At 39.1% G+C, this 23,802-nt stretch overlaps 1 protein-coding gene across 3 annotated transcripts in view; it reads right to left on the reverse strand.

Moving 5' to 3' along the window:
• KANK1 (KN motif and ankyrin repeat domains 1) overlaps positions 1 to 23,802 on the reverse strand; it is a 179,904-nt gene that overhangs the window by 118,188 nt on the left and 37,914 nt on the right. For all 3 annotated transcript variants that reach the window (XM_032477781.1, XM_032477782.1, XM_032477779.1), the window contains exon 2: positions 869 to 994. The gene's annotated coding sequence lies outside the window, so the exon portion shown is untranslated. The remainder of the gene's footprint in view (positions 1 to 868; positions 995 to 23,802) is intronic.

The raw sequence follows: 23,802 nt of genomic DNA on the forward strand, positions 1-23,802 counted from the left end.
AAATGTACACCATGCAGTCATTTAAAATGATGCTGCAGGAAAAAAAGGATTAAGTACTTTGTCAAATAAAAGTAGTATTTGTTTTTTAAAAAGCCTATTGTTATGGGCTTTGGCATCTGACTGGTTCAAGTTCTGAGTGGGTTAACCAGCTGTATGAGCATGGGCATGTTATTTAATTTTTCTGAGCCTCAATTTTCTTATGTATAGATGGGATAAGAAAAGCACCAGCATCATAGGGTTGTGAGAATTAATAAATTAATGTATGTAAAGTGCTTGGTACAAGGCCTGGCATGTGATAAATGTTTCTCATTTGCAAAAATCTAGCAAGTTAACACATATGACACACTCACTCTCCATTATAAATATTTGTAATACAAACATTACAAATAATTCGGTAAAATTTTAACACTGGTTATCGCCAGAAGTGAAATGAATTTTTTTCTTTTAAATTCCCTGTATTTCCTAAATTTTCTTTACTTGAATAAAGCCAGCAATATATTAATATTTAATTTCCTCCATTTTTTTCAAGTAGACTTAATAAATATTCCTTTCAATCTATTAACTTTCTCTAGTATAATCCAGTCTCTGCATATCGTGTTTAAGGAAATGGGGTACTTTTATTGATTTAATCTAAAGAGTAATACATTTTCCCCTTTATTCTTCAGAGTCAAACAGCTTGCTCATATTTCATGATATAAAAGTCTTTTCTGCACTCATATATTTGCAGATTAAGAGCACTCTGAAGGGATTATTAGAGCAGAAAAAAGTAGGAGGGAAAGAACAGGTTAATGTCTCTTAAAAAGCAAAGTTAAAGAAGACAAACATGACAACTTCATGATAGTGATATAGAAAAAAAAGTATAACTTACCTCAAGTACGTAAGGCCAGAAATTACTGCAGTAAATATCTCAGCTCCATGGACAATTTCCTAGTGTGGTCAAAAGATGGAAGTAATTCAAGAGTTCAGTGGTCCATCCAGCACAGTGACAATCACTCTGAAAGAAAAGAGAGCCTCACTGAGGGAAATGTGATGGGGCAATACTCCTTTCCAGGCTCGAGACCTACAGGAGAGAGGAATCAATTATTAGAGGCAGCTCTGCAGTTTAGAAGTCAAACTGTGGTTAAGGCACTTCTCCCGTTGGGGGTGGAAGGGGCAGGCAAGAATAAAAAAGAACCTAGGATATCATGCAGACAGGAGTCTCCTTTGCTTTAGGTAAAAGCCAGTCGCTAGCTCTTGGGGCATCTCACCACCCATTCAAAGACAAGGGCTGGTTCCTCGCAGACTTTCCCCCCCACTTCTGTTACTGCTCTCCATACATCTGTCATTATGTACATAAGTCAGCTCATGAATATCATCAATTTTTGTATTGACATCTTTGTCATTGCAGAATCAGACCAGCCCATAAGAAATACATGGCCTTCTCTTAAAACTAGCTCTGCTGAGGATGCTCCTGGTGAGTGGCAGTCCTGCTGGGTGAAAACTTTGGCACTGTTCTCACGTCGTCCCCCTCCATCATCGCCCATTCCAAGACCAGTCCACCGACACCTTCCCTGAATGTCCTACTGCTCTCTACTTCTTTTTTCACACTTACGCCACTGCTAGTACCAAATTCTTGGGCACCCCCACCTGTTTACAACAGTAGCCTCTAACCTGGCCTCTCTCCAGATCACTGCCTATCCACACTCCTGCAGAGCGATTGCTTTCATCCTTTTACCTGCATACCTCAGATAGTCCCCTATCTCCTGGGCTCAGTTTTCTTGACTGTAAAATGAAGAACTGATTTCAGTGTTCTCCATCTTCCTTGTGCTTTGAAGTCAGATGTCTCTGGGCTTGAATCCCGGCCCCGGCACTCTACAGAACTCAGACAAACTGTATTTCCTCAGAGCTCGTTTGGTATACATAAAATGGGATGACTAACATCATCTACCCCTAAGGTTGCTGTACGAATAACAACTATGAGAACTTGTCCCTGACACACAGCAGGTCTAATGAATATTAGTCATTCCTACCCCACCTTGTAGGATACCTCCAACTCTGAAGTTCCCTTTTCTTCTCACCCCCCAAGCTAGCATTGTCTTACATCCATATCCACAGTGGTAAGACATTTCTCTTCCAACAAATATAAACTCCTCTGCTGACTTTCAGGTTCTTCCATAATCTAGCTCTACTTTATCTTCTCTTCCTCCAACTTCCAACAAACACCTTCTGTGCTAGTCAGATAAGTCTTATCATGTTCCGAAGAACACATACTCCTACACCCTGATTTTGCAACTATCATTCCCCGTGCAAGATACAGCTTTTTTTAACCCCGTAGTCAAGGCCCAGCTCAAGTTCCCAGATCCGGCAATCCCACCTTCCAGATAATTTAACCCTCACACAATGTCTCAGTGGTACTGGCCACTGTTTCAAGTTTATTGAGTTTAGCTCTCAAGCTGGAAAGGGACTATTCTGGTTATTTCAAGTAAGGTTTTCATTGTGCTGTGGACCACATCAGAGTTTTTACAATCTCAGTATTTTTTCCATCAGCTCTGCAAATGCTTTTTGAAATTTACAAGCCTTTGAGCCTTGAGGTGAGATTCTTTTATGAACTCCACTATTTTCACTTGCGTGAAGAGGCTCACACAAGGATCTGATTCCATCATCAGTAAGTAGGCCATTCCTAGACAACCCAGGGGTCTTTCCAAGAGCCGGAGATGTCTTCCAAGTGTCTCCAACGTCTGCAGATTTTGTGTCAAAGCAAACATGTCTCTAATTTCAAAAACCATTTTATGACCAAACTTTCAGCAGCAACAGGGATGACTCGCAGTGGGGAAAGACAGGTTGCTAGATTTGTACCTTGAAAAAGATGATGGTTGAAGCCCCAAGACTAAATAGAGGTTCTAAGGGGAATGAGTAGAGGACACAGTGAAGGTGCAAGGGAGCTGGAGGAAGAAGAACCACTGAAGGAGACACAGAGTGGCTGCAGAGGCAGGAGACTAACCGTGAGGGTGGAGAGGCACACCAACCCAAAGAAAGATGTGTGACTTCAAGTGCTGCGGATGGGGACTGACAAGATGTCACTGGATGTAACAGTCAGTAAGGAGATCACTGGTGACCCTGAAGGACAATTTTCAATAGGACTGGTCCAGGAGCAGGCTGCAGGGGATTGAGAAGACACTGGGAGGGCAAAGGGAGACAAGCAGAACCTTTCCCATCAAGAACTGTGCTTATAAAGCCAAGGGGTTTGTGCTGATCATTTTCTACCTTGAGTTTACTTAACAGCCTGATAAAAAACACCTCTTATTCCCTTATTCCTTGCCTTTCCATACGCACAGAGCTCAGCTACTGAATATAACTGAATGCAAACCCAACCAATCTCTCCTGACACCACCCTTGTGTGCTTGGTTTTGGTTCCCTGAAAACTTTACAGAACGATTCAATGGTTATATGCTATCAAGTCTGAACATCTAAATTGTATTTTCCTGCTTTAGGCAAATAATAGTTATTCATTTAACAATGAAAAAGAAAAGAGACACTTAAATGTATCAGATCAACAGAGCAAAAGTCCAGACTCAGGTCAGATACTGTATTACTGTACAATACCTATGTTTATTGAATTATCAAAAAGATAACTTTAAACACTTTTTCTTCTTTCAAAGTAGTGCTTATTCTTCACTGAAAGTTTAGAAAAACCAAATATGAATAAAGAAAATAATTACAAGCACCATTAGCACTTTTCTAAATCTCCTTCCACTTTGGTACGCATACATGACACATTCATAAACATAAAAAACAAACGTGCAAGCATGTACAATTTTTAAAGTGAATCACAGGCATTATTTCTAACCTGCCTTCCCCATTTTTTGATGGAAGCATTGTGTCATTTATTAGTCTTCAATGTCTTTATTTTTAGTAACTATACAAAAATCAATTTTAATAAATCTCCCTGATGCATTTAAGTCACTTCCAACTTTTGATTATGTAGATAATACTGAGATAGCTATCCTGAAAAGCACCAGTAGGTATTTTCTAGGGATAAAGTCAAGGGTTTAAACATGTGGAAAAAATATGGACTTGGTATTACTGGTATCTTGCCCTACAAAATGCTGGACCTAATCTGTGCTCTGGTGGTATATGAGTGGTATAAAAGTGGTACACTTTTCCACATTCCTTCTAAAACTGGTTAGTATTAATTTTTTAATTGTCCTATCTTACAGTTTTTAAAAGTTCATTTTTATTAGCATATGTCTGAGGTGGAACATTTTTTACTTTTTTGCACTTCCTGTATATGCTTTTTATTTTTCTGCTGTAATGTTCATCTTATTCATTTGTAGCTCCTCTTCATCTAAAAAGTATATTATTAACTTGGTACCTTAATAATGCAGAGGAAATGGCAGATTATTTGGGAACCTCTGGCTACAAGCAACAAAACCAACTCAAGTCTTTTAGAGCCAGAAAGGATCCTTACCATAAGGATACTATACATGAACTTGGACATATACTGCAAATATTTTCAATTTTTATTTTTATGTCTAAAATGGAAATACCATTACTTCACTGGTCTACTTTGAGGGTTAAAGAAAATGCAAGTAAGTCATGAATGGAAGTAATTTTTGTTAAAATAAAGCAAAAAATCTCCAAAAAACAAAACAAAACAAAATCGCTGTTTCTTACTAAGCACTAAGATGCTTTATTCTTTCAATCTTTACAAGGAGCCCATTAGGCAGGTGTTATCATTCCTCTTTTACACATGGGATGTAATAGGCACCCATAATTCGTAAAGTTATAGTCAGATTTTTATTTTATAAATAAGCTCTGCATTGAACCTAAAAAAGACTTGGTAACAGAATTATTCTCAGTTGTGTTTTTAAGTAACATTTCTTCCTTAAAAGTCATCCCAGGGACTATTCCAGCCCCTCCACCAACAGCAAACCAGGTCACTAGCTTCTGCACCAGCCATTCTTCTAAATTTCACATTAGTAAACTCTCTTCCTCTCCCTCCTCTATGACGTGCCTTTACTATTAAGTGCCATTCTGGCAACAAGATAAACGTTTCTGTTTAGGAACCAAGGCCACTTCACCAGTCACTACAAACTGAAGCCCATGACAGATATTTTACTTTCTAACATTCCAAATATCCTTAAAAGTGCTTCAGCTGCTTATATGTTAGCAGCATCTATGGTAACAGCAGACACCTGAACCTATGCTTTTGTTCAGGGTAAAGCAGCACTGAGCTGTATAAATATTTTATGTACAGCTCGTACTGAAATTCTAGATGAAGAGGCATTCAGAGATCCTACGTAATATGCTGGCTGCCCAAGACAGCATATTTTCATTAATGATATGTGCAAGCTTTTCCATCTTCCACAGCATTCCCCTTGATTTAACCCTAAATCTATCCATGCAAAATGTTTTTATCTTTTAATCCATTAGTTGTGCTGTGGGCAAGGCAGGATCCAAAATAATGGCTAAAGGAAGGTAGCTGGTCCCTGAAACTGGATGCACTCACAATTAGTCACTAAGAATTCTGAGGGCAATAGTGCATGTGAGTGAACAAGGTAGATAAGTTTCTCTGCAGGAATATTAACAGAACTAAGTATCCATTACCAGAAAAGGGAAAAGGAAATCTTTCCCCCAAATTTTACAAATACACTAAAGATTTATAGAAATGCTTAGGAATTTGAAGGGTACGCTTCTGGAAGAAACAGGCTTACAAACTGGCTTTGAAAACAGCCTAACAACAACAAATGCCTCAAATCCCTGCCATTTTGGGGCAGGTACAGCCTCCCATAAATCAGCAGCCATGAGAAAAAGCAGGTGAAGCCTGGCAGCGGGGGCTCTGTCCACAGGCGACTGCTGCTGGATGACTGGAGAGGAGACAGAGCCCAGTACACCACCCATTAGCCAGAACCTGGGTAGTTACTGACTCAGGGGCATGAGGCTTCCTCGATGTTTTTCTCTCTGAACTTTTCTCATTCATGTGAGGAGAGGGCTCTGGCTTCCCTGCTTCAGAGAGGCTGTGGTTGGCTGGGTTTCCATAAGGAGGAAAGGGTTTGAGAAGAGAGAAATACAGATAGTATCCTTGCAGACTGAAAGGAGAGTCTAGGAGGAGAGTGAGCGTGAGACTCGGCAGCACAGGACATCTGCTCCTGGCAGCACCCTCAGATGTGCAGGAGCCCCAAGGGAATGGCCAGGTGCTGAGATGGGTCTCCAAGCTCTGAAAAAGCATCCTCCCCAGCCTCAAATATGGCCCAGAAACAGCAGGGACCAGTGTGAACAGATGACCCAGGGTGCTTTCCTGACCTTATGACATGAAGTAAGAACCTGGACCCTTGCACAACCCTGGAAGGGTAGTGTGGGAAAGAGACCCAAGCCTAACGAAGGTTCCCTTTTCTGCTACCCCAGTCAAAACTAAGTTGACTCAGGAAAATGCACTATTTCTTGCACTCTTGAGCTTGTGGACTAAGAGTCATTCCCAATTCAAATTAACAACCAAGCGAGCAAATGAAAGAAGGGTTAAAGATCTAGTACCAATATATTTTTCTGACAATATTAGTTTAATTTCATTGGCTTCCATCAGTGGGTCAGAATGTTACTCAGAATAAAGAATGCTTTTAGAGCATAGATTCATGAGGCTTTTGCATTATGCAGAAGAACATGGATATTCACCAAGAACACCCAGCCTTGCTCATCACCACTGCTGTATGAGGGGTCTGTACTAACAGAGACAGGGGTCTCTGGAGGCATTAGCTGATGACAGCTATGAGTTACTTCGGAAAATTCATCCACAAAAATGACCCTGATTCAGAGTCTGGCCCATGGTTTTTCAGGTCCAAATTCAGCTTTTCTTGGAGACAAAGATAATCACTGCCCTAGAGTGGGGTTAATGAATAAACCCACAGGAACATGTTAGTGATATGTGTGGGGGGATGCTTTCATCTGCTCTATGCAAATTACTCCCTTCTTTGGAATTCTCTGACACAGCCACAGGGTCAGAGGTGGGTCTCCCATGCCGCCTCCCTTGCACACGCCTCGCCTGGCCGTGGCTCAATGGACCACTTAAAAACATCAGACTCATATTAAGCAAGACTCTTCTCCTCTGGGGCTTAGAAATGGGCACTGAGGAGCTGCCAGCCAGACCCTAGATGCAGGGAGACCTGTGACCAGCACCACAGACAGAGCTGGTCTACAACAGAAAGGTGAGGATAAAGCTGAGGGCAGTTGAGCCAACAGACTCCTTCAAATTCCTTGTGCTTTCCTGTTTTTGATTCTAAGTTACCTCTGAGGATCCTGAATTCTTTGGAGTACTTCAGTATCCTGATAAAATGCTCCTTAAGTTGGTTTTATCCCTTGTGCCCAAAGATTCCCAATTGAATACTGTTCTTTCCCTGTTACCATGTTATCAAGCTAATAATGGGGTGTGCTGGGTGGGCACCAAATCAGACCAGAGGGAAGTAAACCCAGGGTGCAGTGGGGTGGAAGGAGGGGTGGGGAAGAGGGCAGGTGTAGTCCAGGCTCTCAACTAGAAACACCTTCCCATTGATGAGATCTCTCATCAGGTCCTCCCTGCCAAATTCTGCCTCACTGAAACCCATTTTTCTAGGTGCAAGATGAATGCTCTACTTGAATATATCATATATATATAAGTGTGTATATATATGTGTGTATATATATATACACACAAACCTGTATGTAGTCAACGTCTCCTGTTTTCAGCCGCAGACATTTTAGTAAATCAAGATATGACAGTAAAACTCCAAGAGTTACGAGCGTGCTCTGCTCTCCACGCCCATCCCTTGTATAGGCTTGATAACTTAAAGATGGAATTTTTAGCACAGCTTGGGTTTATAGTTCAAGGAAAAGTTAAATATTATACACGGGTGGGAGAAAACGGTTGTCAGAATATGATCAGTTTTCTGACAGAGAACTGGTAGGGTCTGGAAAAATTTCTCCCATAAACATCCAAGTACAACTTCTTGAAATGGTAAAGAAGAGTCCTGCTTGGTAATAAGTATTTTATTTTCAACTTTCATCCTTGATCTTTCCTTAAAAACATGCACTGGTGCTGTGACAATGTATAAATCGAGCTGTCTACATCTGCGCATCTACTTTAAAAAAAATCAGCGATGAGATACACTCAAACTGTGGTATAGTCTAGGGAAAAATGTTTAAATACTGTATAGAGGTTTCAAGAAAAAAAAGGTTTCCCTTTTAGGATTTATCAATCAGAAATGAAATATCTTGACTGCTATTCTTGTAAACTATGTTGCTAATATATATAATTTTTTTTAACCCTCCATGGCTTGGCAAAGGCCAAAAAAAAAAAAAAAAAAGGTCCTACTTGAGAGACTGCATATGGATAAGGAGCATTCAGCCATCCAAAGCAACTTCCTTACTTGGTATCTAGATATATAAATTAAGAAGACTATGTCCACTGACAGCAAGGAAAGAAAAAGTTTTGATTTTATGATCAGATCAGAAAACGATTTCCTCCCTGATGGGGTTACCATTTGACTCAGTTCTGCCCTTTAAACCCTAAGCTTTCAGATGGAAATCTCTGTACCCTCCAGAATTTCTCTCTCCTCTCTCAAGAGTTCCGGTTGCTGCTGCTGATGATGATTGGGGGATGACAATTTGAGAACCACTGCCTTAAACAGAAGTGAGTTTGAAGAGCGCATGAGATCTTTAGGGGGTGATACAATCATGTACATCAATTCAGCACTTGCTGACCAAGCATCTTACCTTAGGCACAAGGAACATAATGCTTTCCAAGAAAGACAAGGTCCCTCCTTCCCTCCCCTGACATGCCCAAAGTAAATAAAACAGCTGCCAGGAGGAAGCACCAAGTTCAGCAGGAAGCTTTCTACTTCTCAAACACAAGGCACAGCCCCCAAAATGAAATGGAAAAATCAACTCTCAGCAGTTATCAACTGGAGAACCAAAGCAAAGGACAGACTGAGATTTCAACTAGAAAGTGGTGAAGTGCCCATGAGGTATGAGGGACATACTAATGACACACACTCGACCGAAGTGAGGACTGAATGCAGGAGATCTTGCTTGAGGAAAGCCACCATCATGCTGGGCATAGCAGAGGCAATCCAAAGATCACTTCCTCTTCCACCTCCATACCTATCTTCTCCCTGCACCTAGACAAGTCAGGTTCTGGGGGCCTGTTAAGACTATCCATGCCAGGGCTTCCAGGAAGGCTGCCCCACTGCTTCCACCTAGGTGTATCACCTCAGCAACCCCGAGCATTTAAACTACATAAATAATTATGGAAAGACTGTATCAAGCCAGTGATACAGTCAAACTTTAGAGTGCATCACAAGCGTGAGGTGGGCCTTTTTAAAAATATAGATTGCTGGACTCCCATACCTCCTGAGGTTACATCAGTATAGGTCTGGAGTAAATCCTAAAAATTTAAGTGTCTAACAAGCTCTCAGATGATGCAAGTAATGCTGGTTCAGGTTCGTATTCTGAGAACCATTTGCTAAACTTACTCCTTTCTATTAACTAGAACGCTATCTTCTCTAATTAACTTACTACATTAAAACAGATGTCTCTTCTTACATAAAGGACTAAGAATGTAGATTTTTGTCATCAATCATGTGATTCACCTCATGCAAGGTACTGTATTAACTTTGAGCTTTAACTTTTCATGCTTAAATTGAGTCTACCTACCTCCCTAATATTGTAAATCTGATTGAAAGTTACTACTATGAGACGTTACCAAGTATCAGCTATTGGCTGTCTTTAGAATACTGTTGTCTGCTTTAATTGAAACAACTTGTAACATTTAAGACAAGTATCTGATACCCCTCACTCACCAGAAAAGAAGGGAGAAATCTTTATCCTTGTAAAATATAAAACCTTGCAAATGGGAGCCTTCTCAAAATTTAGAATAATCTGAATTCTTCCTAATGGGAAAAAAAAAAACTGTTTCTATCAAGTGCCCCTGTGTGCATAAAGACAGAGCAAATATATACAGGTTTCAGTTTTAAAAGTACATATGTTTTAAAAAAGAAAAAGTACTTTCAATAAAGAATTACAAAATATAAAGGCTTCTTTCCAATGAGAATAGGATGGTACAGGTGTTCATTTCAATACTAACAATCATATAAATGCCAGACTTCAATCTCAGGAGGAAAGAACAGGAATCGAGGCTCATTCCCCCAGAGTGCCCCAGTCAACTGGGTCAGGCAGTGAAGTCCGCCAAGGAAGTGTTCTCTCAAACCTCATTAATTATCAGAGCCCAGGCTCTGGTATTTCAGCACAGACAACTGGCACCCTGCCCACTCACTCTCCTTCTGATCCTTAGCCTGAATGGAATGTTACAGGCACAGAACTCTCACCTTTCCCAAGAGAGGAGTGGGTCTGAGGTGGGCCTTTTGAGTATTTGCAGCCCAAGGGCCAAGGTGAGATCCTGCCAGGGATGCGTCAGGGAATCCTACTTCTGTAGGACAAGACGACTCCTTTCACTAGGGAGACAAGCTCAGGTTACCCTCACAAACAATCTGGAAGCACAGAGCAGAGCTGGATGAACATGACTCTCCCTCCCTGGCCCCTGTAAGCAACCCCTAGCTTTCTACTCTGAGCCTCTAATTAAAGCTAACTGAAATTACAAAAATAAGAAGTGTATTATTCCTCTATATTCAATACTAAACTATAAACATGTAGCAGACATAACCTAAGATAAACACAATATTAGACTATTAAACAGTCTACTATTAAAACTTTTCAAAGTGTGTATGTCTCACTATCACCTTGTAATGTAGCAAGATTGACCTTCTCCCACCAGTGACTGTGACCACAGGGAGGTAATTCCTCAGTCTTTTCACTCAGTATTTTTAGAGCAAACATCTATCAGTCTCAGGGGAGGAGGCTCAGTTAGAGAACAGTGTCAACCATTTTAACATTTTCTTTAAAAATATAGACAACAAAACAGACACAGACTCTCAGGCTTAGTAAACAATCTTATGGTTACCGGGGAAATGGGGTGGGAGGGATAAATCTGAGAGTTTGATATTTACAAATGTTAGCCACTATATATAAAAATCAGTTTTAAAAAAGTTCCTTTTGTATAGCAGGGGACTATGCTCAATATCTTGTAATAACCTTTAGTGGAAAAGAAATATGAAAACAAATATACGTATGTACATGCAAGACTGGAACATTGTGCTGTACACGAGAAACTGATACACTGTAATTGACTGTACTTCAATCAAAATAAAACAAATAAATAAATAAATAAAATAAAAATAAAAACAAAACAATGCCTTTGGCTTCTATAATCCCTGCTACTTTCATCGCCTTTCTTCTTGCACTAATAATGACTTCTGTTACTTCTGGCTTAAAGGAAAAAAAAAATCCCAATGTTTACTTATTAGATAAGTTCAGAGACTGATAAGGCAGAAACTTCATTGATCTAGGCTCTCCACATGTTCCAATTCTATTTTATTCTCTGCTTGTAGAGACCGTCCTTTGGTAACGCCACAATCTCCTTCACACCATAAAGGCAGCCCCTGACCAATTACAGCAGCAGCACAACAGCATCGTGAATCCTGCCAGTAATTACAACTTATTGCCTCAAGTATTTTTTCTCAGCGTATGCTGGAAAGAAAAGATAGGTTCGTATTAAACCTAACCGCTGCTGTATTAAGACATATATTGTGGTTAAGGCTTGATAACACTGCGAAGTAGGAAAAAAAGTAAGTCCTGAAGAAATCTGCCACTTGCTCTGGCCCAACAAGAAATCACAGCTCAGAAATTTTCTAAAGACAGAAGGATCATTCTGCTAGATGCAGGCACGGTCGCCTCATCAGGTAAAATGCAGATATCGAGAATGCACCGGCATAGGAAACACTCCTGCTGGACACACTTGTCCTTCTAAAAAGTATAAATATATTTTTAGTCTCTGTTTATTACAAACACAAGCTAGAGACATATGAATGGAGGGAAAACACTGACATTCCAGTCCAGACTTGTTTTAAGCTGAAATACCTGAAAAACGGAAAATGGGCATGTCCTCCTAGCCACCTCGTGGGTGGAGTGGCAGACATACATGCCCAGTTACAATGCTCCTAAGTTGTTCTGTACATAGACCCAAAGGAAGACTGGGGAGAATATCGCTTGATGAATTTCAGACTTAATTTTATGAGACAAGAAGTTAAAGAACAAAATCTGAGTCTTTACCAGGTACTTATTAAGCACTTTCCTTTAAAATCCCCCACATTCCTTTCTCCCTGAAGCATCCATGCACTGCCTTTTAAACAAAATCAGTCATTTTGATTTAACCTCACTCTATGTGTCCAAGTGTCTTTGGCTCCAATGGTATTTCAGCATTCATTAAAAAAAGCAGAATTGTATTGTTACTAGTTGTAAATTTACATGAGATTATAACTGCCCGGGGACCAGAGAGTATATCTTGGTCATTGTTTCCTTGTTAAAAATCTGTTTTCATAAATATTTTTGACTTGAAAGTGAAGCATAGCTATTCCCTTACCTATTTTTTTTTTTAAAGCAAACTACTTTAATAACATGGGACTTCATTTGCAATTTCTTAAGCAGTGCATTCCTGACTAAAACTTTTTATTTTATTACTATATTTTTCCAGTGTAGTTGTTCAGAATTTTCACTTAAGTCAGACTCCAACATGAGAACAAACCCACTAACATGTGTTGCCAAAGGAACACTATGTAACTTCTGCATTGCTACAACCTCTAACAATTGTCCACTATCCCTCCAGTGAAGCTTTTCTCTGGCTCTAGCCTGTACATAGCTGTATCAAGTGTCACTGTTTGCCTTGGTAACAATGCCCTTTCTTGTGCAAAAGACACATGACACCACCTTGTCACACAGAACACCCCACAGCAGAGTTGGTGTGGGCTGAAACACCACAGCTGGGTGGAGAAGCACTCCAAACACCCATTCCACCCCCGAGGTGAGCTCTACAGAGAGGCAGGAACTCACACAACACCGTGACAGTGGAAATCTTCCATCCTGAAAAGAAATCAATTTGGCAAAATGCATCAAGGGTCCTTAGAGTGGCTCCAGTTATTTCATTCACACACATTAGTAATTTCTGACCCATTCACTTCGCTTCTAATAACATACACTAAGGAAACAACGTTCAACAAAATCCCAGGGGTTAAGGCACAAATACATTCACAGCTCCACTACTGCTAACAGCAAAAAGTCAGAAACTTAAATGATTGCTAAACTATTATGCAGACATTAAACATATTTATGAAGTCTCATGGAGAACAAGGAGTCTTAAATAACTATTAAATTCAAGCATATATATCATTCAAACTTCTAAAAGGTACAAATGTTCAAATGCTTAATATATATGACAATTAATGTAAGTTAATGGAGGCAGGTGGTTTTAAAAGGGAAAGTAAGTCTCCAAGCTGTTTCCATAATAAACAGGGTGAACCAGGATGTGTCCAGACTTTATCAACAGCATTAAGAAAATTATTTCTGCCTTTTATATTGATGAAAGTTCCTCTAACAGATTAACTTTCTGTTCAGAGTACCTCAGGGACAAGGTCTAGGTCACAGATAGGTTTCTAGGGCCCTGAGCCTTGATTTCTTTCCATAACACAGGCTGCACACCCAGCTGTGCACACTGGGTAACAGCGCAGCCAGATCGTGAGACTCAGTTGTCTTAAAACTGTTAACCATGCTAGGAGAACAAGTCAAGGCTTCAATTTCAGGGCATGCTGAGGACATCACATTTTCACGGTAGAAAATACAGCACAAATTTTTAAAATTAAGCCTAAGTTAACACTACAGAGATAATATCTTTTCCAAATGTCACATACATAATTTTAATAATTTATTATTTCAAAAAAGAATTCAATACATTCTGCAAAGTAGCAAGGATAGACCATATACAAGCACAGATTAAAATAAAACCATCACAGAAATAATAGGCATTTAAACAAAAACTCAATACATGAAGAAAAAGAAACTATTCTAAATAATTATTGTTTCAAAGACATATAAATCCTAACATGAGACTGTTCGGAAAAACAACAAAGTGACTTGGAGTGGCGAAGGTGTAGAATTAACAAAAACAGAAACCCTACATATCAAAGCTTATTGGATTTGCTCAAGGTGAGGATGAAGATAAATTTGTAAGTCCTAAGTAATCAAAATAAATGAACTAAATCTCCAAATGAGGAAAAACACTCAACTCATTTGTTAAAAAAAAAAATTACTACGTAACAAGTTACTATGGCAACAATGAATGCATTAAACAACAGAAAAAAACAGAAATGGTAAACCCAAGAGCTTGTTTAAAAATCCAACCAAAGAAGTAAATCTGTTGTGAGTCTGCGTACAAGTGAATACAACTAGAAACAAGATGAGTACTCTAACACACTGAGGGGTATAAGTCAGGCAATGACAAATAATACAGAGGTACGAAGTTAGGCTTTTCAAAACGCAGTTGACACAATGGAGGGAGAGCAGGAGGACTCGCAGTGAGTGTGCCCAGCAGTTGCAAAGAGTCAGGCGTCAGGCAGACTCAGAAGAGGTATCTGCCCTAACAGCCGACCAACACCCCATAGTGGAGTCAGCCAGGAAGGAGCACCATGGCTGGATGGTGGAGCATGAGAACCGTCCTCCCATCCCCCGGGCTAGGTCTACAGGGAGACAGGCACTCACACACTGCCACAGCAGTGGACAACAGTCCTATTTTTAAAAGAAATCAACTGGGCAAAATGTATCAAGGGCCTTTAAAGTGGTTACAGTTTTAAAAATAAATGTTTCTAACTTCTGACCTTATAATTTTGCTTCTAATAATACACACTAAGAAGGCAATGTTTAAAAATAAAATAACCCACAGATTTAGGCACAAGTACATTCAATGCCCCACTATTGTAACAGCAAAAAGTCAGAAACTGAAATGATTAAATTATCATGCAGATACTAAACATATTTACTAAAATTTTATTAAGATGAGGAAATGTTTCATTTATAATATGTGAAAACGGGAATGAAATTAAAGAGATTATACAAAATTATACCCAAATGACTGGAAGGAAAAATACATCAGCATTTTAATAGTGTTTGCCCTTGGTCTACAAAGTCATGAGACCAATTTTTAAAACCTCTGAGGCTTAAATGTGGTGAGAATAAAGTAGACAGTGCATGTTAAAATGCTTTTCAGCATAGCTGGAGTCTAGTTAAGAGAAAAATGTAAGCCATCCTCACACAGGATCACCTTCTACCTCACACCTGGCTAGTCTGTAACTTCAATAACATCACTTAACTTCTGATCTTTGTTTTCTGCTCTCAAAGTGGACACAATCATAGTTACCTGAAAGGGGCATGAAGAGTAAATGAAACAAAGAATGCAAAATGCTGACCTTGGGCAATCAATAAATGTTAGGACTCATTCTCTTTTTATAAGACTATAAACTTTGTTCATGCTAGACAGGTTTTAGGAAGTTATAAAAAATTAGCTCTAAATTTAATACCACGTGGCCACTTAAAGCTATAAAACATGCTCAGGAAGATGCTCAGATGAGAAGGTCTGACTCTGACAAGCTCACGCATTGCTCAGGTGGCAAGCAGCCTTTAAAATGGGGCAACAGTGAACTAAAGTTCTCCAAGGAAGGGACCCAGAATGCTGCTTTTCAAAAGGAAACATTCCCATGGATGTATAAATAGGTTTCACATTCCCAAACACAGCTTCATTTATATGGCCCTTCCAAACTAGGAAATGCTTCAAAAGTCTTCCTTGTTGGTTCCAATCTATGCAGAAGGGACTTAGAAGAAATGAGCTGTGTTCTGCAGAAGAAATCTTTCTGAGGCTGTCTGCGTGAGGCTGAATGTAAGCAAACATGAAACCATTCTTCCTCAGTCCAAGAACTGGGGGTTAAGTCTTAAAGGTGGAGCTGCTACCATTTTCTCCTGAGTAGTAACTAGACAGGAAAAGTGGATGGGTGGGTGGATAGGTGGGTGGAGAAGACCTTTGTGGGAAAAAAATGGTCTCCAGCTCCCTGGTTTACTTAAGTTACAAAAACTTTACCTAATATGCCAAGTGGTCTTTAAAAGGATATAGGCATGGAGTTGCAAAGGAGAAACAAAGGAAAGTCAGACTTTGGTGTCTCTTTTAGACCCACAGGCATATTCATGGAAGGGTGAGGCCAGTCACCATTCCAGCCTCACTGGGTTCCTCTTCAGTGAAGCTGTCCCCCACATGCATTGCTGCCTGAGCAGCCATGTTTGTGCCAAGTGACTTTGTCTCCCACTTGCTCAAGCCACTTGTGGGGAACAGAGTAACTTCCTAAGAGAAGCCAAAAACAATGCTATCACAGATTCACATGAGCTGACCTGACACGATTAGGTAAACTAGCTAACTGAGAGTCTGATTCTCAGGAATTTGAACTTAGAGAAAAAGCAGTTAACAGTGAGGACATCTGCTGAAAGGATGTTAGGAAGCAGGAGGGGAGCCAAGAGAAGCCAGAGGTGGGCACAAGCCCAGATCAAGAGGGGGACAAAAGTAGGAATGAGAAGAAATAAGTATACAGTCTACCTTTTTGGATATTAGTTAACATTAATATGAAGCCATCGTGGTTGTCAATATATTCTAAAACACTGCTTTTCATCTTCTTTAACATTGCTATGTGTGTGTTTTCTATCATCAGCATTAAACAGTATGAGCTTGTATCCTCAGTGAAGATGTGTGGAAGTATATAACTTATAAATAAGAGCCTGTTTGGAGGACATGTGCTCAAACTGTTTTGTATGAATGGGGAATTCTAACAAAAAGGTTAAGACTTCTACTCTGACATAGAATGTGCATTTTTTTTTTTCACGTGGGGAGACAGAGGCGAGAAGTCAGGATGCGAAGGAATGAGTAAAACATATACTCTGTCCTCTAGGAGCTCAGCAACCATGATGTGTTACAGGTAAGAACAGAACCTGTGATTCTGATCCGGTCTCCAACACACACCTGTTTAGCACCTATGAGGACCCTGTACTAGTCTAGGTATTTTATATCACTTTCTAGTGATCAAACAAGCTACCAGGGCTGAAATGAATTTATTGGGTCAGGGTCTCTCAACATTTCTACACTACAGGCTAAATATAAGACTCTGATGGGGGAAAAAAAAGAGGTGGGGGTGGGAGGAGCCTATCCCAAACAAAGCACACATCAACAGGTAATTCTGGATTCAATTTCATTGACATTTCTCACATAAAGCTCAAGGATTAAACATTGGTAGTTCTACTGCCTATTTGAAAATGTAGGAACTTGTGTGTAATTACACAATCCTAAAATGAAAGATTACATGTTTCAAAAATGCAAAGCATTTATGAGGTTTATTCATAGACTTATCTTTTCTATAACATCACATTGTTAGTGGCAATGAGAGAAGTCCCATCAGAAATAAAATAGCACCTTTATTCTCAAACACAATGCATGGAACTGACACAGACAAAATATCACTCCAGTTACACAATGGCCATTCAGAGCTCTCAGTTAATGGAATATTCACAGTTTAAGACTGAACATAATGCACAAAGAATAGAAACATAGACAAAGCTGCCATGTTAGGGGCATGGATAAAAGAAGTAGCTTCCTGGCAACAGAGATGTTAGTGAAGGCTATATAGAAAACAAATAAAATTAGTTTCTATTAAGGGTCAGTAAATAAAAATAAAGTCTGACAAAATATTTCATCAGTTCACTTCAAATGGTTTTATACAACTGAGCTATAGTATACAGATTTGTTTCATTTTTTCTCTCTTAAACAACCAAAAAAAGTACTTGCTGTAATCCCTTCTCCATGTGATTAGAAATCACCTGAAACTGCAGCATCTGGCTGTCAGAATGATTTAAGAATCAGTGGATCTGTTTCCTCATGATATGAGTAGCAGTATTTATTTCAAAAAGATGAAAAGCACACTTTTCAAGGGAAAAATGTTGCTCTATGCCACCTAAGGCTATATTCCACAAGAACTGCCTTGCATTCATTCAACAACTACTTAGTGAGTTACAACTATAAGCCAAACATGAAGAAGACAAAATCAAACCCCATTTCTTCCTTGATGAAGTATACTAGCTCCTTCATTCATTAGAAAGATTCAGGCTGAAAGTTCCATTAACTGATAGTGACAGCTAATATTTGTGTAGCTTTTCACAGATTATAAAGTACTGTCCTATATATTATCTCATGTAATTTTCATGATAACTCTGAAAAGAATTGATAAGCAATCATTACTCATCTCATTTTACAGGCTAAGAAACTAAGGCTTAAGAGTTCAAGGGGCTTACCTCAGCAGTGAAGCTGGAATCCACTGCCCTGATGGTAACAATACACCACCTCATCTCACAGGAGCTGGGCTTTGGGTGGTGAGGATACAATATGTACTAAATCACCTTGAGCTCTCTATTAGGAATTCAACCTAGAGCAGCATTTTGCCTGTTCCTACCCTCCCCAGAAGCACAGGTTACCCAGCTCTGGTAGTGTGCAGAAGATGCAATTCACTTAGTTTGGAAAAGCCCAATTTATCTGTTTTAAAATGGTTAATTTGCTGACTGTTACCAGCCATGGGGTCTCAGGGCTGAGTTGCAGCTTGAGATTCACTTCCCTTCATTGGTTGATTTCCAGTCCTTTTTGATTGTAGAAATCTGTATGAATTTCCTTACAGATTCTTAAAAATTAGTTTGCTACAATGCTATGACTGACACGGTAAGGATGAAGCATCACATCTTCAGATAAAATCATCCGGTCCTCTGTAAAAACCTTCCTGGCATTTTTAAAGGGATCTCAAGATCATAGTCCAACATATAACCCACTGCCAAAATCCTTTCCACAACTGACCTCTGACTTTGGGGGTAATCCAACTTCTTTAATATGTCCAGGTCTACTGATAAGACAATTTGGCAATAAGTATCCAAAGTCTTTTTAAAAAAAGACTAACTCTGACCCAGTTATTCCACTTCTGAGAATTCGTCCTAAGGAAATAACCTAACAAGCACACAGTACTGAGAGTATCTCAGAGATGTTCACTATAGCACCACTGTTTATGACATTAAAAAACTGGAAACAACCAAAGTGACTATCAGCAAGGGACGGTTTTAATAAGAGTGCATTTGTATAATATAGAATACTATGCTGCCAGCAGAAATATAACACAGATATAAAAATACTAACATGAAATGATACACATGGTGTATCTGGTAAAAAGCAATTACTAAATAGTATTTATACGATCCTCATCTTATGTGTGTATACACACACAGACAAAAAATATTGAATTAATTGACACAGAAAGGAATCATTTTCCATGTCTACCCAAAAGTTCCAATTCTGTCCCCAAAGCTGAAAATTAACTTTGCTCTCTTTTCCACTCAGTAGCCTTTCAACTTGTTCCTGGTAGGGCATAGTTTCTCGTCTGTTTACCTCCCTGGTTTGCCTTCTTAAAATGTGGAGCTCAGAACTGAAAGCAGTCCCTCAGAGGCAGCCTGACCAAGGCAGAAGACAACGGGGTGATTATCTCCTTGGTTCTGAGTACTGTGACAGTGATACTGTTGGAGATGGCCAACAATGCCAAACGGTTGGCTAAAGCCTTAAAGCTCTTTAACAAGAGCTGCTATGGACCCAGCTCTCTGATCCACAGGCACACAACTTTTTTTTTTCTCCCCTAGCCTAGGTAACAGGGAGCTGTAATTCAGTAGAGCTTAGTTGTATATTTGTTCATGCTGCTTGTCTCAGCTTTGGGGAGCCTTTTTCTATTTCGATTTCTGACAACGCATTGGTTAGTTTTCCTCCCAACACTGGAACAGACACAAATTTGATCCACCTTTCTTTGTCAAAGACCACTCTCTCAAACCAGAACATCGTGTCATTTTGGAAGGGCTACTCAAACCATTTTATTTGATAATAATTTAAAACATTTTATACTAAAATAAATATGGGTAAGTTAAAATATAAAATACAAAGTGGATTCATCTTTGTGCAAAGACATGAAACAAGAGAGGAAGAGCTCTTTCAACAAAAATGACTAAATGGGAAGCCTAGTGCACAAAAGTAGAAAAATAAATGAGTAAAATTAAAACCGTGCTGGAAAGTCAGGAGACAGGAAACTAGCCAGAGAAAAAGCACCAACAGTGCTAAGAACTTAATTTGAGTAACAACTGGATAAACGATTGAATTATCTCAATGGAACAAGGACGTTGCATTTTAAAATCCCACTTTGGATCAATGGAGTAATGAAAAAACCAGCTATTAAAAAGAAAATCTTACAGTCACTGTATCTAATTTATTTCATTTTCCAAACCTTAATTTTGGTAAGTACCTTTTTATATATCATGGCACCTTAATAATTATGCTATCACTTTAAAGTAATCTTGGGTATACATTTATATATGATCTCATCAAAAAGACCAAAATGAAATAAGCCTAAAATACCATATAAGGTAAGTAACATTGGTGCAGATGACTACTTCTACCTCTTGGATGCTTACCCAGATCACTCAACATAGTCAAAATCCTTACTTTATTTTTCTTACAAAACGAAAATGAATACGGTAGTACAATTTATCAGGATGACTGCAAACATTACAGATTACTTACTGAATGTTTACTTAATGTTGTAACCACATGACATCGATAATACGATTGTACCTACTTCACAGATATGGAAACAGAGACTTCATGGCTAAATGGTATTAGGGTCACATGTAGTAACTGGCTCCACTGGGACACTAAAACTGGCTGGCTGACCACAGAGCCTAAGACTCAACCCATACTCAATCAGAAGACAGCACAATTAAGATATTAAGGTTCCCAAGGGCTTCACTGGGAATTACTAAATGCACATTGAACTCTCTCTGCAACAGATACATACATACATGCACAAATAAGGGAATTTTTATGTGAGTAATACATGTTCTTTAATTTAAAAATAAGAAAATTAAACAAGATAAGCTAAATAATAAATCCTAATACATCTCAGATTTTTTCGAGGTTCATTATCAGAAGTGGCTCCAAAATTTCCCTTCCTCCTCAAAATGAGATTTTTAAAAATGCTTCTATATTCAGTTACAACTTTTTGGTTTCTTCCTCTAAACTAAGCCAAAAAAGACTTCAGAAAAAGAAGAAATAAGAATTGCAACCTAGCCCCTCCTACCCATCATCAACTTTGAAGTAATATTTCAATTGGAGTAGTAAGATTAAAAAGGAGTTTTAAGTATAGTTCTGAAAAAATTTAATGATTACTTTAAATATGACCAATGATGTTCATCTACACACAAATTAATGATATTATAGCAACATAAAGGTTAAAAGTTTTGTTTTGGTTTTTTTAGAAGGGGTTGTCAGCATCTTTATCACCACTTAAAAGGTAATTTTAGCATTTCAATGGAATTTTTTCCTAATTGTATTTTGAGAAACATTTTCAAAAACATTTACGCACTGGGAACTCACAGATCTTGTTAAATCAAGTATTTCATATTCCAGTACAAGTCTGAATGCATCGAATGTCAAAGAATTTCTTAAAGCTTTCTAAATCAGCCTACGTGATTTAATTTCCAGCCAAATGGGGATCTTACACTTTGGGCTTATTGCAGCTAATTCTCAGTCACTGCAGGGAAAGAAGGAGGAATCCAGCAAAGGTTTTGGCATTAAAACATCCCAGAATAAGGACAATCCCCAAGACATACAAATTAGAATATTTTACCTGATTTGTTTCTAAATCCTGATTTATGTTCACATATTTGACGCATTTAATTTAGCAGGTTTGGCAACTGTGTCCACACCTAGCACAGCAGAACTGTAGAGTTCACCATGTGTACGTCTGGCACATCTAAGTTATGTGTCAACACGACATGGTGTGGGGGGAAACAGAGGCAGACAGCTCACTGTTTTCCCAACAGTGGGGATGGCTCCATGGCGTCACTGTACCACCCTTAACCCGGTGGGCATTAGGACACCATCCTGCTCTGGATTGTGAATGTGGTCTGAGACTTAGAAATGGCCTTTTCAGGGATGAGCTACTGGCCCATCTAATTCCACTAGCACTATTACTGTCCCCAAACCAGTGACTCTCAAAGTGTAGTCCCCAGACAAGCAGTAGCACCTGGAAACCTGTCAGAAATGTAAATTTTCAGACCAGTCCCAGACTTCTTGAATCAGAAAGCCCGGAGATGGGTCCCAGCAATCTGAGTTTTAATATAGCCCTCAGGGGATTTGGCTGAGCATTAAAGTTTCAGAACATAGCTATGGATGACATTTTTAAAGTGATCATTCATTGAGAATGTCATTATACTTGGGTTTAATTTTCATTATACCCATTAAGAGTAGTTTATTGATCTTCCAATATTCCTATAAAATAAATTGAAATAGAGAGAAGCTCTGAATTTACCAAAAATTTAGGGTAAGAATAGTGAATGTGAAATTTAGCAATTTGCTTCTTTATTTTTTCTTACGTGGACTCTAGAACAAAATACTTACAATAGTTTATAAGAAAATATTTCATTACATTGCTCAAATGTACTTGATCCCCTATGTTACGCTGGTTCTCAGTATTTGAGGTGACCCCCAACAACTGCCTAAAACAAACTTGACCCTGAAACAGAAGTGCACGGGGCTGAAGAGCAAGAACCCTGAAGCAGCCTGAGCTCAAGTCTCAGCTGCCACTTCCCACCTGGGTGCTCTTGGAAAACTCATTTAGTCACTTCAAGCCTCAGTTTCCCCAAATGTAAAATGGAAATTACAGTACAACCGTCATCGTAGGGTAGTAGTGAGAATCAAAGACGTTTAAAGCATACTGCCTGGCACAAAGCAGCTCTCAACGCACGACGGTAATGTTATCATTACTAGCTAAGAGAACTACTCAATTTTAAATACTTCCGAACATGCTGAAGTCTCTAGAAAGTAGAAGATGTAAACATCTAAGTCACTTTCTGTGGAAAACACCTTACCAATGACTTTTTTAAATAAAGGTGACAAAATTACAACTGCATTTCATTCCTAACAAAGGATCCCACGACAGAAAAACCGCTCATCCTGCAATAAAGGGAGTGTACACACTACCTAACCACAAACACCCTGGTCAAGAGAGAAAAGCATTTCAAAATATCTCCTTTAAAGATCCGTAAGCCGTTATGGGGAAAAGGCCAAGGCATAGTACAGACGTGCGCAGATTAGTCAAGAATGTGATTGGATGAATTACAGAAATTCCGTTTTGGTGAGGCTGAAGTAGAAGGCAGGCGGAATTCCAAGTTTCTGCTGGTTCATTCAAATGAGTACTCTCTTTTCTTTTTGCAGATGGTAACTTCATATGAAAACACCTTTTATATTATAATTAAAAGATCAATAAGCCATGCCAAATGATGATATGTAAGAGTCTCTTAAATATGCTCTGGGTTGATATGTGAACATTGTGAACAAGTATCACTTAACAAGCAGTAAGGATGCCTTTACCTTCACACAGACCTGAGTCTGAGTCCTGACTTGCTATTCATCAGCTAACTGACCCTGGGCAAGTCCCTGAGCTTCCTAACTGATCTTTCTGTTTCTACTTTCATCTGCTCTCTGTCCGTTCTTGCACAGCAGCCAAGGGATCCTAATCTGTTCCTCCAGCAGGCCACAGCCCCTTCCTGCCTCAGGGCCTCAGCAAATTCTCTTCCTACCTCAGAGTATCCGCTTCTGACCTTCACCGAGCAAAATCCATTAGGAATGCCTTCCCAGCCTAGATGAGAGGAGATCCTCCCCTTAAATGCTCTCTTTATTTACTTTTGGAGACTCTTGTCACAATGATAACTTCACTGCTCTTTTGTAATTTTCTATTTAATGTCTGTCTG

Source organism: Camelus ferus, chromosome 4 (genome assembly GCF_009834535.1).
Source record: "Camelus ferus isolate YT-003-E chromosome 4, BCGSAC_Cfer_1.0, whole genome shotgun sequence".
Classification (NCBI taxonomy): domain Eukaryota; kingdom Metazoa; phylum Chordata; class Mammalia; order Artiodactyla; family Camelidae; genus Camelus; species Camelus ferus.